Source organism: Danio rerio, chromosome 4, assembly GCF_052040795.2.
Source record: "Danio rerio strain M-AB ecotype USA chromosome 4, GRCz13ab, whole genome shotgun sequence".
NCBI classification, from domain to species: domain Eukaryota; kingdom Metazoa; phylum Chordata; class Actinopteri; order Cypriniformes; family Danionidae; genus Danio; species Danio rerio.
The window spans coordinates 69337767-69355699 of NC_141024.2; the positions used below are offsets into that span (position 1 = coordinate 69337767).

The window sequence follows — 17933 nt, forward strand, 5'->3', positions numbered from 1 at the left end:
CTGGAATAAATTAATTAAATTATAAACTACTTTTGAACTGTTATTTTATACTGCAGTAACATTTTACAATGTGTTCTGTGTTTGATAAAATAAATGCAGCTTTGATGAGCAGGATAAGCTTTTTTCAAAATATTTAAAAGTCGTACAGACCCCAAATTTGTGACCAGTAGTGTATGATAAACTGCTGTTGCATAATTTACATTGTAAAAAGTTCTATAGAAATTAAGATGAATTCAATTGGTAAAATATTTAGGAGTGAATCACTGGGATTGTGATCCTCATATTATTCACAATTTCTTAAACTAATTGCTAATAATGCATTTATCAGTGCTTTGACAAGCTTTTAGGTTTGAAATATACTAGCGGTGGTAGCTGCATTTAAACACCTTTTACCCACATCACATAAATGTATAACTATATGCGAGAAACAAAACATAATTTAACTTTTAACAATATTTTTTAGTTATTATGACACTGTTTTAAACTGTTGCTTGTCAATAGGTTGAAGTTTAAATCACTGTTTGGTTTACTTTTTTTGTATTCAGGCGCCACGTGGCAGGTAAAATATGTTGCTGACATTTTTGTACAGTACTGCACTATTAAAAGAGTGTTAGATATGTATAATATATGTAATATGTCAGCATCATCAAATACATTTTTTTTACAACAAATGAGAAATAAATGACAGAAAATAGAATAAATACAGACTATGTCTTGAATAATTATAATTGCAAGCATTAAAATTAGACACCCCAATTCAAATAAGGCAAATGAGTTAAGTAACCATTTCTAATGTTGTAGAAATGTTTTGCAGCCACCTTAGATGTAATTTTTGAGTATTTAGAAAAGTTAATCTGAGTTATTTACATCAGAGATATATTTATTTAGTGTTTCTCTCACTCTTTCGGCTGTGCACGTACTGTCAGCTGTGAAGCCAAGCCAAAGTAAATCAGTCTTACAATAAGTAATGATGAATATTTCAATGAATAATTTCTGTAATTAAATAGTTTTTTTCTTAAGTAAAAAGTTTTGTTTGCTGGTTTCATTAGCAAGAAAATGTATTGTTATTGAAAGGTTTTCATGTTTTTTGTTCATTTAACAAATTTGACAAGTAGCGATGGCAACTGCATTTTGACTAAATTCTGTTTTCCTGTTCTTTTGTTTCACCAACAGAATGGCTTCAAAATCCAGTTTCCCCTACTTCCGTGCATTACCGTTCCCATTACCGTCCAGTGCATTGGGCACAGGACCACTGCTAGTAGTGTAGATTTTACAATCAAAGATGGTCAAATTTGCCGGGGTGCTCAAAGAATTGTTCATTTAAGTGTTGTCGCGAACACTGAAAAAAGCTACACTTTGCCCTGGAACTCCCCTGAAGCACCTTTTCAGGAAGGGTTAAGCTATGTGATTAAAAACTACACTACTAGCTGTAAATATGTCAAGATTGTTTATTTCTTAGTGCAAAAAGAACAATTTTTAGAATTGCTCCTCTTAACCTGGCCGAGTCTGCTACCAGCGCCGCCCTTCAAATACTGCATCCCCCCTCAATGCATCTGACAGGGGAGGAACATAACCTCTATACAAGAGGGGGGTACCTCACCCTCAAAGGGACAATTAAAAATGTGAGTTTATTTAATAATGTTGCAAAAAGTGTTTTTAAACTTGAGCTAAATTTATAGCTAAAATAAATAAAATTTGAACATATGATAAAACGTTTTCAAATTGTGAATCATTCAGCTAATGTTTTGATCTGAGTGTGTGTGTGTGTGTGTGTACATATTTATATACATACACACACACACACATATATATATATATATATATATATATATATATATATATATATACACACACACACACACACACGCACAAATATACAGTGTTTCTTATAGCATTTTTTTCAGTTGTGGCAGTAGACATATTGCACAGATCTACCAACTACCTGTGACGATATTTCAATAACAAAAGTCGAGATCGCATTTATGTAAAACGAGCATGCGAATGTCATAGCTTGCACGCCGATTTCTTCTGCTTGTGCACAAAACTTTTTACACACTCTCAAATATACACTGCTCAAGCGCAGACTTTCTTGTGCGCTCTTAAGTAAATGCTGCTGAAGTGTGATTTAGAGCATTTATGTAACGAGTATGTCTCCAACATTTATTAGATTGGCTAGGAATATTTATGAATGTCTCCAATAAAGAGGAAATGGCGCACTAAGCAGAGATTCGCTCGTATTACATAAATGCGATCTTGACTTGTAATACTGCTCACAACATTTGACAATTAAACAATGCCATAGGATAGGTAGTTTGTAGATTAGTTTAAAAGGCCCAACAGAGTCTGCAGCCACAGCTGGAAAAAATCCAAGAGAAGACACTTATGTGTGTGTGTGTGTGTGTGTGTATGTGTGTGTGTGTGTGTCAAAATTCAAGTCAAAATTTTTAGCCCCCCTGTTTTTTTGTTGTTGTTTTTTTCCCGCAATTTTTGTTTAATGGAAAAAGTTATTTGTTTAAACATTTTTCTAAATATAATAGTTCTAATAACTAATTTCTATCAGGGTTCCGGGTCTATCATGGAATTTTGACATGACATTTTCCAGGCATGGAAAAGTTTTGGAAAAATAGAAAAACTCATAGTATAAGAAAAGTCATGAAAATTAGTTTAACAAATATCTGTATACTTGTATATAGGTTGGCTTTTTTAACTTCTTTTCTGTCCTTGGCCAAAAACATGCTCTCACATTATTAGTGCTGTGTAAGTATTATCTAAATAAATTTTACACAATACAAAAATAAGTTTAAACTAAATTAATTGTGTTTTATGATATGCTGTAATAAATTTGAACATGCATTATTCTTTCCTATTTATCACATATACATAGACACTACATGAAATATTAGGTTCTAAAAATTTACATCACAGTCTTGAAAAAACTCATGGAGTTTTAGTAGTAAAAATATATGAATCCTTTTATCTATTCCTTTGATCTTTGCTGTGATAACAGCACATAATGTTTTACTAGATATTCTTTAAGACACTAGTATTCAACTTAAAAGTGACATTTAAAAGGCTTAACTTGGTGTGTTTAAACAAACCTATAAATGTGTTCTGTAAATTCAACAATTTGTTAATTGAACTTTTAATTCACAGGTACAGGTACCAAGAATGGCCATGGTGCAAAACTCTGAGGTGCCTATACTTGACTTTGTACTCCAGTGTAGTCAAAACACATTTGATGTCTCTTTTTGGCGGGACACGGCCTTGAAGGAGTTTCAGCTGAATTCAGAGGTGACAGTGACGCACCTTAAAGCGGTCGTGAAGAGAGATGGATCAAGGAAATTAAACTCCTCTGCTTACACAAGGATTGAGGTGAGCAATGTGTTTAAAGGAGTGGTCCACTATATTTTAAACTTTAGTTTATGTGTAATGTAGTTGTGTGAACATAAACAGCATCTCTGAATGTAAAATGCTCAAAGTTCAATGAAAAGGGAGACCTTGACTTTTACAGAGTAAGCTTAGCAAAGCCTACAATGAACGAAATTTGGGTACTACAAAAAATACATCCAGGCCAGCGAGATCACAAAGGTGTTTTACCGCGCACACACACAAACTGTGCAGCTAAGGGGCATGGCCAGAGGCACTGTAATGTTACAGCAGAGGGAGCTAAAAAGCCATCCAAACGCTGCTATTTTCACAGAGCTTTTTTTTTTCTGTATTTGGGCTTCAAAAGGACACGACACAGAGAGAGAAGTGCTCACAGTTTAATATTAATTATGTTCCAGAGAATTATAAGATGCATAGCAAGCATGATTTGACAAAACACAGCTACCAGAATCTCTACTAGTTCAGTGCTGGATTCGGTTAAAATCTTCTCAAAGGAGGAGCAGCTCCAGCAAGCAAAACCTGTGAATTGTGACCACAACTTGTGTTTTTATTTGTTAAAATTGATCATGACATGCACTGTGTCTAGCGTTTACAGTATGCAGTAGCAAAGATGTAAACAACAGGAAATGCTAATTGGCACCGTTAACTGCTGTAAACACACCCACTCTTCACCAGCGCGTGCGTGTCTCTATGAACAGCTTTTAATGAACTTACAAAAGATATGTGAACGAATCATATTACTTGCATATGCATATTCCAAATTTATGTGAAAGACATCATGTAACGCGTTGTTAAAAAAATAGTGTAGTTCACTTAACTCGTGTTGCAGCAGAAAAATCAATTAAAGCATCCCACATCTTGTTCTTATTCTTCTGTCACCAGTGTCACTGTATATTACTGAAAAATAACTAAAACTGAGCATCAGAGAAAAAGAAACTTCGGTCCCATGGACATGAGCTTTTCGTGTTACATGCATCTACAGATAGTTCAGATACACAATACACACCATGGCGATCTCTCTTTAAGGAGCCGCACTACATTTTCACTCGTTACAGACATTTGTCAGATTTTAATTTAGAGAGCAGGCATGAGGTTGACTGACTGTTTACACTGCACAAAAGCAGGTGCTTGTAGGGGTGTGACATACAGTTGATCCACGAATCGCAGCACATTATGTTAGATGACCAATCAGAGTCACTTGAGGGCGGGCGTTTTGGAGGAACTAGGAAATGTGACAGTCGTTTTCATGCAAGCAGAATATCTGTATATAATAAAAGTAAGATATATGGAAAACCTGAAGTTGTTTTTAAGTGAAACATGAGCACACATTGCTTTGCATCTTATAAACGCAACCAAGCCTTAAAAATACATTCTGGACCACCCCTTTAACATAAACCAGAAAACCCTTGTGTGCTAACTTGATGTATACTTTAAAGTAGGGATGTCCACACTGTACTGGAGAGTTTAGCTCAAACCCTAATCAAGCACATCTGACCAAGCTAATCAAGCTCTTACTAGGTATACTAGAAACTTCCAGGCAGTTGTTCTGAAGCAAGTTGGAGCTAAGATCAGCAGGACACCGGCCCTCCAGGAAAAATTAAATCACCCAAAAATTAAAATTTACTCACCATCAAGTGGTTTAAAATAAGAATTTTCTATATTTTGTTAAATACAAAAGATTTTTTTTAAAAACAGCTGAAAACCAAATCACAAATGACTTTATTTGTAGAAGAAAACCAATACAATGAAGTTAATGATTAAAGCTTTTCAGCTTTCTTCAGAATATCTTTTTTGTTTAACAGAACAAAGAAATAAAAAGGTTTGGAATCACTTTAGGGTGAGTAAATTTAAAATTTACTTTAAAATTTAGTGACTTTAAAGTATACTTTTTTACTTCGTTAATTAATATATAAAGTAAATAAGGTATATGTGTAAGTGCTAGTGTTTCATATATTTTTATAAATACACCTGAATAATTTTTTTTCTTTTCCAGATTGCTGATCAGAGACCGACAACAAAAATCATCAAAGTCATTGGACTGCATGAAACCGATGAGGAGCTCACACTCTTGCTCATCTCCCAACTGCCATTTAATGCAGAAGTAACTGAGCAATTGGGGAAAGTCATCGAAATCAAAATTCAATTCAATTCAATTCAGCTTTATTTGTATAGTGCTTTTACCATGTAGATTATGTCAAAGCAGCTTCACATAAATGGTCATAGTAACTGGATCAGGGTAGTTCAGTTTTTAGTGTTTAAGCTCAGTTCAGTTCAGTTTAGCTCAGTTAAGTGTGGTTTGAAGTTATTACTGAGAGTCCAAACCCTAAAGAGCAAATTCATCGATGTGTAGCTTTTCAGATCCTGAACCATGCAAGCCAGTAGCCACAGCGGAGAGGGAAAAAAAAAAACTTCACCAATAGGAGAGTGAAGAAAAAAAACCTTGAGAGAACCAGACTCAGTTCAGCACGACCATTTTCATTTCTCCGCTGACCAAAAGTCTTGTGCAGAGCTGCAGTCTCAGCGGTGGAGGCTGGAAGCAGGCCTCAGCAAAGACTCGTCTGTCCCTGGAGCATCACTGGAATCAGTCTCATGCTCTCCACTCCCCTATGACCAACAGCGCAGCAGTAGCTCAGGATATGGCCTGGTCCCGGATATGGAATCCTTGGGATCATCACGTCGCTAGTCTTGGATCCAATCAGTGACTCCGCATAATCTGAGGACCTCGGGATGAGTATCCCCAGGTGAAAATAGAGAATAAAGAGAATAATTAGCGTAGCTGCTGTTCATAGTCTATATAAACAAGATGCAGAAGCCTGTGTGGAACCCGCTAGGTGATGCATTGAGTGTATGCTTTACTAAACAGATAGGTCTTTAATCTAGTTTTGAACTGGGAGAGTGTGTCTGAGCCTCGGACGTTATCAGGAAGGCTATTCCAGAGTGTAGGAGCCATGAAAGAGAAGGCTCGACCTCCTTTACTTGATTTTGCTATTCTAGGTACTACCAGAAGCCCTGAATTTTGAGATCTTAAAGAGCGAGTTGGTTAGTAGCTAGACAGAAGGTTGGTTAGATAAACAGGAGCTAGATTATTTAGAGCTTTATAGGTGAGAAGTAATATTTTAAATTCAATACGAAACTTAACAGGCAGCCAGTGTAAGGAGGATAAAATTGGGGTTATATGATCATATTTTCTAGACCTGGTCAGAACTCTGGCTGCTGCATTTTGTACTAATTGAAGTTTGTTAATAGAGGATGCTGGGCAGCCAGCAAATAGAGCATTACAGTAATCCAGTCTCGAAGTCATAAAAGCATGGTCTAGCTTTTCTGCATCTGAGATGGATAGCATATTTCGTAATTTAGCGATATTTCTCAGATGAAAGAAGGCAGTTTTTGTGACATGGGATATATGATTTTCAAAAGTTAGATTGCTGTCTAATATGACACCCAGATCTTTTATAGTAGAGCTAAAGCTAACTTTGTATCCTTCTAATTGTAAATTGAGTTGCGAGATCTGCTGTGTACAAGATTTAGGCCCAATAAGTAATAATTCTGTTTTGTCGGAGTTTAAGAGAAGAAAATTGTTGTTCATCCAGTCTTTGATGTCTTTAAAACACTCAGTTAGTTTAGAAAGTTCAGACGTCTCGTCAGGTTTAGTTGAAATATATAATTGAGTATCACACAGCAAATTTTAGATAGTAGATTTAACTACCTTAGAGTTAAAATTAACACTCCCTCAGAGTTTATATGGGAACCACTATAAGTGTTAAAAATAACACTTTTGAAAGTGTTAACATTGTCAACACCAAGAGAGTGTTAATTAGCAAACTTTTATTGTGTAAAATATCTGTTAAATTTCCGAAAAAATACCAGCAGCTGTGGTTGCCAGAATCTTTCTGTGAAAAACATGGAAGTTTTATATAACTGTATAAATTTACAAAAAATAACCATATTTCATGAACAAAAACAATGTTCAGTTTACAAAATTATAGCTTAGTAGAAAAAAATGTAAAGTCTTCAGATGCAATAATGTTTTCATGTGTGATTACAATTAGCAAACAAATTTTGACTGCATTAGTAACTACACAGTTACCTTTAAAGAAAAGAAGATGCAGCATAACATCAAATAAACTCAGTTCATCTTGGACTTGAACAGAGACGCTATTATCCTCCATAATGGTGACACAAAACCTGTTTAGCTGTTTTTCATTTTTTTTTTTTCATTTTTAGATTTTACGTAAAAATACCAGCAGCTGTGGTTGCCAGTAATCTGCTGTTTTTCACATTCATAAATTCAGTTTACAGAATATTTCTGTTAAAAACACATTCAACAGTCTGTATTTTTTATCGATCTCACACTGCAAATTTTAGATTTGTTAGATTTAACTACCTTGGAGTTAAAATTAACACTCCCTCAGTGTTTATATGGGAACCACTATAAGTGTAAAATAACATTTTTGAAAGTGTTAAAATTTTTAACACCCAGAGTGTTAATTAGCAAACTCTTATTGTGTAAAATATCTGTTAAATGTATGTCAAAATACTGGCAGCAGTGGTTGCCAGTAATCTGCTGTTTTCAACATTTTAGATTCGTAAATTCAGTTTCCAGAATATTTCTGTTAAAAAAAAAATCCCATAGTCTGTATTTTTCAATCAAACGCACGTAAGCCTTAAATTCCAGAGCAAAATCCTAACTAGTGTCCTCACTACAGAGGGCTGAACACTCAGACAGTGATGAAGTTAATGAGACAATTAAGTGTCTAATTAAAGGAGGATTGAAAATTATTGATGAACAACTGTTAACAAGCAGAATCACTGAAGGAAAGAAAAACACAAATTACAGCCAAAACCAAAGATGAAATCAACTGAGAAAAAAACTCTAAATAAAATAAAAATCAATAAAAATAAAACAAATTACACAATAAAAATGTTATTTTTCAAAAAATCTTTAAAAAAAAAACTCATCACATTAAACAACTTATCATGAAGCTTCACTTATTACTGATCTTTAACTATTTCTGTCAAGTGAACAAAAGCTCTTTAAGAAATTTCTGTTGTTCATTTGAAGTCACCATGATGGAGGACAGAGTCTACTTTAGTCAGGCTCTTCAACTTCTTGCTATAACTGTCTTTTATTTTGGCTGCTATAGTTAGTGTTAATTACACTATTTACGCATGTAGCATGGAAAGCCGAAAGCAAATTAAAGTGTCAGGCTGAAGATATTATTTATGCTATCATAGCCATCCTTCCCTGCTTGTTTTCTAACTCAATATCATATTAGTTATGTGTGAGAAATAAATAATATACATACATAAATGAAACCACTGAAGCTCCAATAATAAAAAATAAAGTAAAAACAATATTTACAATGAGAAAGTTTGAGCTATGGCAGAACTTAAAAACACACAGACATCAACAATTAGTCTTTGAATCTCAATAATGGTGACAAACAAAAAAATAAAAATCAAGTAAAAAAAAAACACTACTGAAATATCACCTCCCAAAAACAACAAAATAAAGCAAAAGAAAGAGATTGTAAAAACATAAAGCTGCATAATTTATTCATGCTGCAATGCATGCTGGGAGCTTTGTACTATGCTGGCACCCAGCATGCATTGCGGCATGAACTATGCAGCTTTTTTTTTTAGCAACCACGTTTGAGGTTCATATCCTGATTCTTGATGCCTGTGTGTCATATGAGAAAGCTGGAGCTTGAATGTTCAGTGCATGACACTCTAATTATTAATTGCATCCTAATTTTTTGTTGAATTTTCTATGAAGAGCAGCAGACTGTCAGAAGTATTGTCCCATGCAGTTTTAATACAACTATAATTGCATATCTTTATGAATCAACTTATTAAAAACCTGAAATTATATCTATAACAATTAGGCACAAACGGTATAGTTTCTCTTGACCTTTCTTGCTATAGCTGATGAGTTTTAGAAACACAACTATAACAGTCAGAGAAACATTAGGATATAAGAGTAAAGCTTCAAGAGCTCAAATAAGCAGCCTCTGATCTCCATGATGGTGGATCAAATGAAATATTTTTAATAAAAAAAATATAAACCTCTGTTCATTGTCAAATATTCTTACAGAAATGAAGTCAAACTGTAATCAGTGAAGCTGCTTATACTATTATTTAATGGAGTTGTTTAATCCTCTGTTTTAATTCAGTTGGTTTGGTGTGAGGCTGTGTCTGTAGTTTTATTTCTTCCTTCAATTTCTTATTCCTTCAGTGATTGTGCTTGTTAACAGCAGGTGTTCAACAGCAGGTGTCTGAATTCACTTATTTGTGGTCATTCCCTCTGTCTAGTGGACTAAACTAATTGACTAATTTAAGGGCCAGGTGAATGAGGGTGTGGCGAGATTTCAGACACTCTGATTAGTTTCTCAAATACAAGGGTTTTCTACAAAGGTAGATACATGTTACTCTGTGACAAGGAGGCAAATCAGCTTCTAACGCCGAGAGGGTTATTTTACCTTTATCTAACTTTAGAATTTTAACACTTTACTCTGAATTACCACAACACTTGAAATTTAACACCAATGAATTTGCTGTGTACATTGACCAAGATTGTTCTTTGCAACAGAAAATGGATTGGAGAAGTATCAAAAATGAAATCGAGTCATTTTCTTCAGTGCAATCAGACAGACAGACAGACACACATACACAAGAATCCACAGGACTGTCAGCTTATGAACAGAAGCTATGCAGATATTTCAGCCGAGTTGAAATTAAAGGAAAATGAAGGAGAAAGGTAGCAGTGTTGCATACTCCACGCATGACCGGTTCACTCAATTTGATTATTGCTAAAAGAAAGGAATGTGGTGTGTCTGAAGAAAACGAATACCTTTTTCCTCGACCAAACTGCATGACATATTACAGAGGACATCAATGTCTGAAAAGACTAGCTGATGAATGCGGTGCCTGATGCAGAAGCCTGATGATCTCAAATCCACCAAGATCTGCCAACATATAGCCACCACTTCTCAATTTTTGAACCTAAAAATAAACGGACAGGACAATCTTGCAGATTTTTTGGGCCATGACATCTCTGTCCGCAGACAGTTCTATAGATTGTCTGAGCCCACTTTTCAAAGCGGAAAAATTTCAACGTTGTTGCTGGCGTTGGAATATGGAAAGTTGCATGGATTAAAAGGAAAGTCGCTGGATAAAATTGGAGGTATTTATGTTTCTAAGTTAAGTTCTAATATCATATGTCATATTTTTGTTCATTATTACTGTGTAACAACTAAACTTGTTCAATGTTTCCTGATATATTTAACAGTTTTTTAAATGAAAATGTTTTACAGCAGTGGTTCTCAGCTGTTTCTACAGTGCCTTCAACAATATTTGCATGCATCTTTTTGGTGCTAGAAATATTGTTAAAAACTGAAAATAAAATGTTTCTCATTGTTCAGATTTCACAGACGAGGAGGATGAGAAAGATGATGATGATGACGACAAAGAAGATGAGGAAATTATTCCTCCAGACAATGCTCCGGATGAAAATGCTCTGGATGAAATGAATGCTAGGTACTTTGAATGTAAGAAATGTCAACATATTACATCTACAGTACAGACCAAAAGTTTGGACACACCTTCTCATTCAAAGACTTTTCTTTATTTTCATGATTATAAAAATTGTAGATTCACACTGAAGGCACCAAAACTATGAATAAGCACATGTGGAATTATATACGTTACAAAATATGTGAAACAACTAAAAATATGTCATATTCTAGGTTCTTCAAAGTAGCCACCTTTTGCGTTGATTACTGCTTTGCACACTCTTGCCATTCTCTTGATGAGTTTCAAGAGGTAGTCTCCTGAAATGGTCTTCACTTAGGTGTGCCCTGTCAGGTTTAATAAGTGGGATTTCTTGCCTTATTAATGGGGTTTTGATACCATCAGATGTGTTGTGCATAAGTCAGGTGGATACACTGCTGATAGTCGCTCAGCTATTGGTCAAATTGCATCACCAGTGAGTTCACCGATGAGTTCAACTGTTCTCTTAAAGGCATGCAACAAGTGTTTAGTTAGGAGATTAGTTGGTGTTGATAAATATGTTATCCTTTACTTAATATTTAATGAGTGAGATTATATTTGATTGCCCACTTTAGGGTAATTATGCCTATAAAACTTTGATTAATTCATTTTATGTATTTTATTTTACTTAAAAAATATTACATTTAAAGTAATAAGTTTAAAAAAATGCTTTAGCTGATATTTTTATTATTAAATTATTCATTGAAATTGGGGTCATTGTATGTCACGATCCCAAGGTTCATTGCGTTTGCAATGTTCACTGTGGTTTTCCACTCGTTAAATAAAAAGTGTTGATTTAGATTATGCCATTGGCCTTTGAAGAATTCCTAATTGTTATATCATAACTGTAACAAGTGTCAATTCAGTCATATTTTCCCATTAAATCAGCTTTCATAATGTTATATAGAGGTCAAGTGGGTTTTATATTCGCACATTCAAACTTTCTGCTTAGTAATATAATTTCAGAAAAGTTTTCTTTGCAAATTTTACATGGTGTAATTATATTAGCGGTCAATGACTATCAAAGTAAAGCATTGTTCACAGTCAATTACATAGTGCTAATATTGTTTTGAAGTCATTCTTGCATGCTATTTCAGACTCAATAATCATCTTAGTGTGGTAAACAGTATATGGGCCATTAAATAAACAAATGTGTGAATATCAAACCTACTTTACCTCAATTAATGTTATTTATCAATATGTGGACCTTTTCATATTCTCGGAAGCTATGGAAATTAAAAATGTAAAACAGGAAATGCATCAGGACTATTGTTAATGTTTACATTCCTTAAAATGGTCTGTTACAATGTTTATTCGACACTCAGATTGTTTTTGCCTACATATACTGCCTGAGCAGTCAAAACTTGTTTATTTTCTTAATACTTATTTATTTTCAATTTTTGTTTTTTACAGGTCAGTTGCTTAAAAAAGCTGAGATAAAGGAATACCCTAGCATTCTTGTGCATGTTAAAGACAAAGACAGTGCATCAGGTTCTTGACAAAGATTACTGGAACAGTTACACAGGCGTCAGAAAAACAGTGTTTTTTTTTTGCTTCTGCATTTAAAACAATTTAATATTTAATTAAAACAAATGCTAATTTCAAAAGTTAAACATTAATCTACATGGACCACTTGTAACAATAATTCAGCATAATAGAATATCTAGTCATATGTGAGGGTAAAAGAATGTTGAAATAATTTGTCAAAGTATTTTCCTTCTGAAGAATAAAAAAACTCACTTTGCTTGGTCCATTACTTTTACATGTACATGTACACGATATATGCATTCCAAATATAGAAGCCAGTGTAATAGCTACAGAACATAAATAATATTTGTTTTAATTAGAAATGAGCCAATCTACGGTGTAAGCTATAAGATCTTCTGTGAGAGAGTCATCCACCAATAAAAAATTGTAAACCAAGGGGTGTCGACAATGACAAGGCTAAGAAGAATATGGTAAAGAGCCATGAAGATCTTGATGCTTTAACTACAGGTAATTTAAATAACATAAGTTTCTTTTGCAGCTTTGAAATGAACATTTAGGCAAACTTTTTTCTCACAAATTAAGTAATTATCATGTAATAAATAATGATCCTCTTTTTAATCATAATAAGCTGACAATGGTTTTTTATATTTAGTAATTGTGATCATCATTTACTGTATTTTTATTTTATTTTCTTTCAGGCAGGATAAATTAAAGTGGAGGCCGTCCCATGTTTTCCCCCAGCTGGTGTTTCACTCTCCTAACCAGCGCAACATCAATTAATTGAATTAAATGTTGAGACCCTTTCTGCAGACTTGTAGAACCAATACCTCATCTGGTTGAAAGAATACCTAATCCATCAGGTACAGAAGTCAACGAACGTAGCTAGCCAAAGTGATGGTGAAAGCACATATATATTCCATATATATATATATATATACACTGTTAAAAATTGTCCCCTTAAAAAACAGTAAAATACTGGCAGCTGCAGTTGCCAGCAATGTACTGTTATTTTACAGTATGTTGCTGTAAAAATACATGGACTACATTGATTTACACAATACTCAAGTGAACTCATTTTGTTCACTGAAAGCAACTGCCTCAACTTGGCCAACTGCTGAATGAGTTTATAAAGTAATGTGCTATATATGCCTAGAAGCATAATCATAATGATAACTTATTTTAGTTAATTAGAAAAGTTTGGTTTAACTCTAATGTCTTATTTTTCACAACAGCACACATACATGTAAATCTGGAATCACCAGAGAGATTCTGACTGCATCAGCAACTAAACAGCCACTATCTTTAAATAGAGAAACATGCAAAATAACATCAGCAGTTCATTGTTCATCTTTAACTCATACACTGGCTCTACTCTCCTCCACAACGGTGACACACAGAAGAAATTAGCTTCAGGTTTTACAGTAAAATACTGTTTTTTCCTTGATTTAACGGTAATCTACTGGCAGCTGTGGTTGCCAGCAATCTACTGTTTTTTTACAGTCTACTTCCGTTGTGTAAATTAACAGTATATTACTGTTAAAATACATTTTTACACTGTGTTTTTACCTCTCACACCTTTAACCCTTTAAACCCCAGAGCCTATACTTCAGTTTTTATTGAAGTGTCCACACTACTGAGTGTTCAAGAAACATGTAGCAAAGCTGAAGTAAATTCATTAATTAACTGACTAATTAAATGATAATTGAGGATTAACAATAAACAAATGAAGAAATACTGAAGGGAAAAAACAAAAACAGAACATACAAAACTTTAGTCACAGCTTTATAATGAAATAACCTGAAGAACAACAAATGATTAAATCATTTAAATGATCAGCGGATGATTAAACAACTCTACAAACATCATCACCAGCTACACTTATTACTTAATACATGTATTTTTGTATAACATCTACTAAAGTTCTTCTTGAGAAAAAGTGAAAGTTTTACGTCACCATCATGGAGAACAGAGTTTGCTTTAGTTGGGCTCTTAGCCCTGTCATTTTTAACATTTATATATCGTGGCTGCTGCAATTGTTAAGAACTTTGTTTAAAAAAGCTCTTTTGATGTGGCAAGCCAGCCAAAAACCTAAATAAGATCTGGTGATGTTCATGTTGCTATTAAATGGCAGAGTCTGTTCTCATTTAGTATAATCAAATTTACTGCTCCTATTCAATGTTAAATCTATTGTTTTACATTGTATGTCTATACATGGCAATGATTTCTGGAAGTTTTTAAGAATATCTTGGACAATAACACTGCTCTATGGTGTAAATCGCACTCAAAGAGACATCAATAATCAGCATATGAACATCAACAATGGTGACAACTAACAAAATTAACAGTTTAACTCACAAACAGGCAACTGAAAGTCTAAACATAAACAAAAGCAGAATAAACACAAATAAAGAAAACTGTTAGACCATTATACAACATTTATTTATACCGCAATGCATGCTGGGATATTTGTACAGTGCCACTCCCAGCATGCATTGCAGCATGAAACATTTGAGATGTTACCATTGTTGAGATACAAGGTCAGATTCATGAGGTCTGAGTGTGTATTTGTCAAAACTGAACTGTTTTTGTATGTTATTTCTTAACTGTTAAGTAATTACGCAGGTATCTTTTCTTTTTCCACTTCTCATTAATTAAATTAATACCTGCAACTAAGCATAAAATCTATTGCATGAGGCCCTTCATCCAGATTTATCAGAACTAATTTCAGACAAATAGATTTCTCTATTTATTGACTTCCCAACTTGATTGCTATAATACAAGCATTTTCTTAACTCTTGATTATAGTAATTGGAGAGTCTGAATTAATAAGTTCAAGGGTGAAGAGCCCAACTAAACCAGCCCCTCACTCCATTACGGTGACACAAAAAACACCTTAATTCCTGTTGGATCTCAATGAGAATAGTATGGAAGTCAAATCAGTCAGTAATAAGTGTGTGTCTGCTGTTGTTTGTGGAGTTGTTTAATGATCCTCTGCTGAGACTGAAGCTGTTTTATTTTATTTGATTTTATTTAATGTTGTAACTCAAGTCACTGTTTGTGTTTCTTGTTTCTTTTCTTCAGTAATTGTAATTATTAACAGCAGGTGTTCATCAGTGTCTGAATTCACTCATTAGTGTTCATTAAAACTGTCAGGTGAACTATATTAGTTAACTATTGTATGAAATAGTGAACAAGGACACAAAGCGTGATTTCAAACAGACTTCAAAACATCGAATCTGAACTCTGTTAGCTCACAGTTTTCTGCAGTTGGTTACTTTCTCGAAAACAAAAATGTTACCCAGAAAGCACTGTTTTTAACAGAATATTACTGTTTTAGTGAAAAAACATTATTTTACCGTAGAATCTGACCGTTTTTTAACAGCAATTTTTACAGTGTACAAAGAGATTTAATACCATTATGGAAAAACTATATACATTGTACATACAAACCTATTAACATTAGTATGAACTACAAATAAACTTTTTAAAATAAACTTAATATTGCTATAAAAACTATTTACATTTCACATACAAACCACATACATTAGACTGAACTACAAAAAGATTTAATACCATTTTGAAAAAAAAAAAAAAAAAACTAGGCTATATACATTGCACATACAATAGGCCTACATTAGTGGCCTCCACATTTTTCCCTCCAAGTCTTTGTCCATGCATGGTGCATGCGAAGTGATTAATGGGCTTCTTCAAAATCAAATATTCAAAATACGAATGGTTTCGTTCGAACTGCATCTGTAAAATGCAAACAAAACGAACAGAAATGAAGAAGTTATTTTTTCATGACAGATAACAACGTAACCTAGATGCCAAGCCATTTGCCAAGCCATTTGCCTTATTTATTCATCTTTAGTCCTACTTTTTACAACATTGTGTCAAAGCGTCAAGCAGATTTGAAAGGGTCCGTGTATCATCCGTTCATTTGATTATTCCTTTTATTCCGGAAAACGAAATATCAGAAAAACGATGAATATTTCGTTTTTCTGTTTATTCTGTTGGCAGAAAAAACGGAAACTCATCTGTTATTCTGCTTATTAACTTAAAACGGAATATTAAAACAAACACAAAACCAAAACGAAATAATGAGTCAAAAAATAGTCCGTGTATCATCCGTTCATTTGATTATTCCTTTCATTTTGGAAAACGAAATATTTGAAAAACGGTCAATATTTAGTTTTTCTGTTTATTCTGTTGGCACACAAAAAAACAAAAAACTCATCTGTCATTTTGCTTATTAACTTAAAACGGAATATTAAAACAAACACAAAACCAAAACGAAATAATGAGTTCGTTTATTTGTTTGATCAAAAAAACGAACACAGTGTGTGGGCGTGCATGTGAACGCCCCCTACTCTGCCGATTGGTCAATAGCCTGTAGTCCTCTGCTGTTATTCTACCTTAGATATATTTTATTTCAAGCGTATAGCCTGTTAAACTGAGCGTACCGGTCGATGCATTCTTATTCGTTCTCTCCTGCTTGGTATTTAACTCTGCGCAACTAAATAAAACATTATAACAAAAGCATTTCTGGAATAATTTCTGTACATCACGTTATAGGAGTTCCGCAGACGAAAGATATGGTCCTTTAAGTCAGATAAAAATAGCCTATTGGAAGGAAGGAATTAAATGCAATTGTGTATTAATACTATGTAGCCTATTTCCAGACACCAAAAAGCGCTTTTAAAATCAATGTTTTTGTTTGCTTTTTTTGTTTTCTAGAATAGCATGATCTTTTAATTGTCATTTATAAGGGATTTACAAAGCAGGCTATTCTTAACTTTAGATAAGCTCTCAGAACTGAGAATAAAGCATGTATTAACATACAGATAAACAGCCTGAAATATAAATGGTCATTTAAATAGTTTGTTTACCCCATTCACTCATTCTGAATGCTTAAAAACTGTTAAGTAAACATTAAACAAGTAGCTTTGATACAATATACATTATAAATGTGCTCATAAATCAAGAATGCAACATTTAGCTGTATGATATTGTATCAAATAAAAGTGAAACTTTAAGCAAATTGAGTGTTTGAACTTTGCTTGGTTATTGCGGCTTAAAATGAACTAATTATTTTGTCCAGTAAAGAACTTGTGTTTTGAATACTGCCTGTTTTGGGGAATGGTTTATACTAAATTTAAAAAGATAATGAAGGCTCCAGCAAATTGTAAGGTTTATTATGCAATTTTCATAATTAGAAAGCGATGTATTTAATACATATAAGGTTGCATAAGTCATTATTTAGAATAATATACGTTTATTATTATTATTTTTTATGTTTGTGTTTTATTGGTGTCACTAATCGTCATGGGTTACGATACACACTTATGTCCAGTAGATGGCAGGATTTCACTTTTCAAGTGAGTTGCTTGTCACCAACAAACAGGTCAGGTTTGCTTGACCAACGTGCTACTTTTTTTGCTGAATGTTTAACAACGTCAAAATACCATAATCTTGCAATTATGATTTTTATTATTTAACAGATGTAATAC

At 33.6% G+C, this 17933-nt stretch overlaps 1 long non-coding RNA gene across 1 annotated transcript in view; it reads left to right on the forward strand.

Annotated features, from left to right (window-relative positions):
• Positions 1-17933, forward strand: part of LOC148682376 (uncharacterized) — a 147695-nt gene that overhangs the window by 74218 nt on the left and 55544 nt on the right. The window lies entirely within an intron of this gene.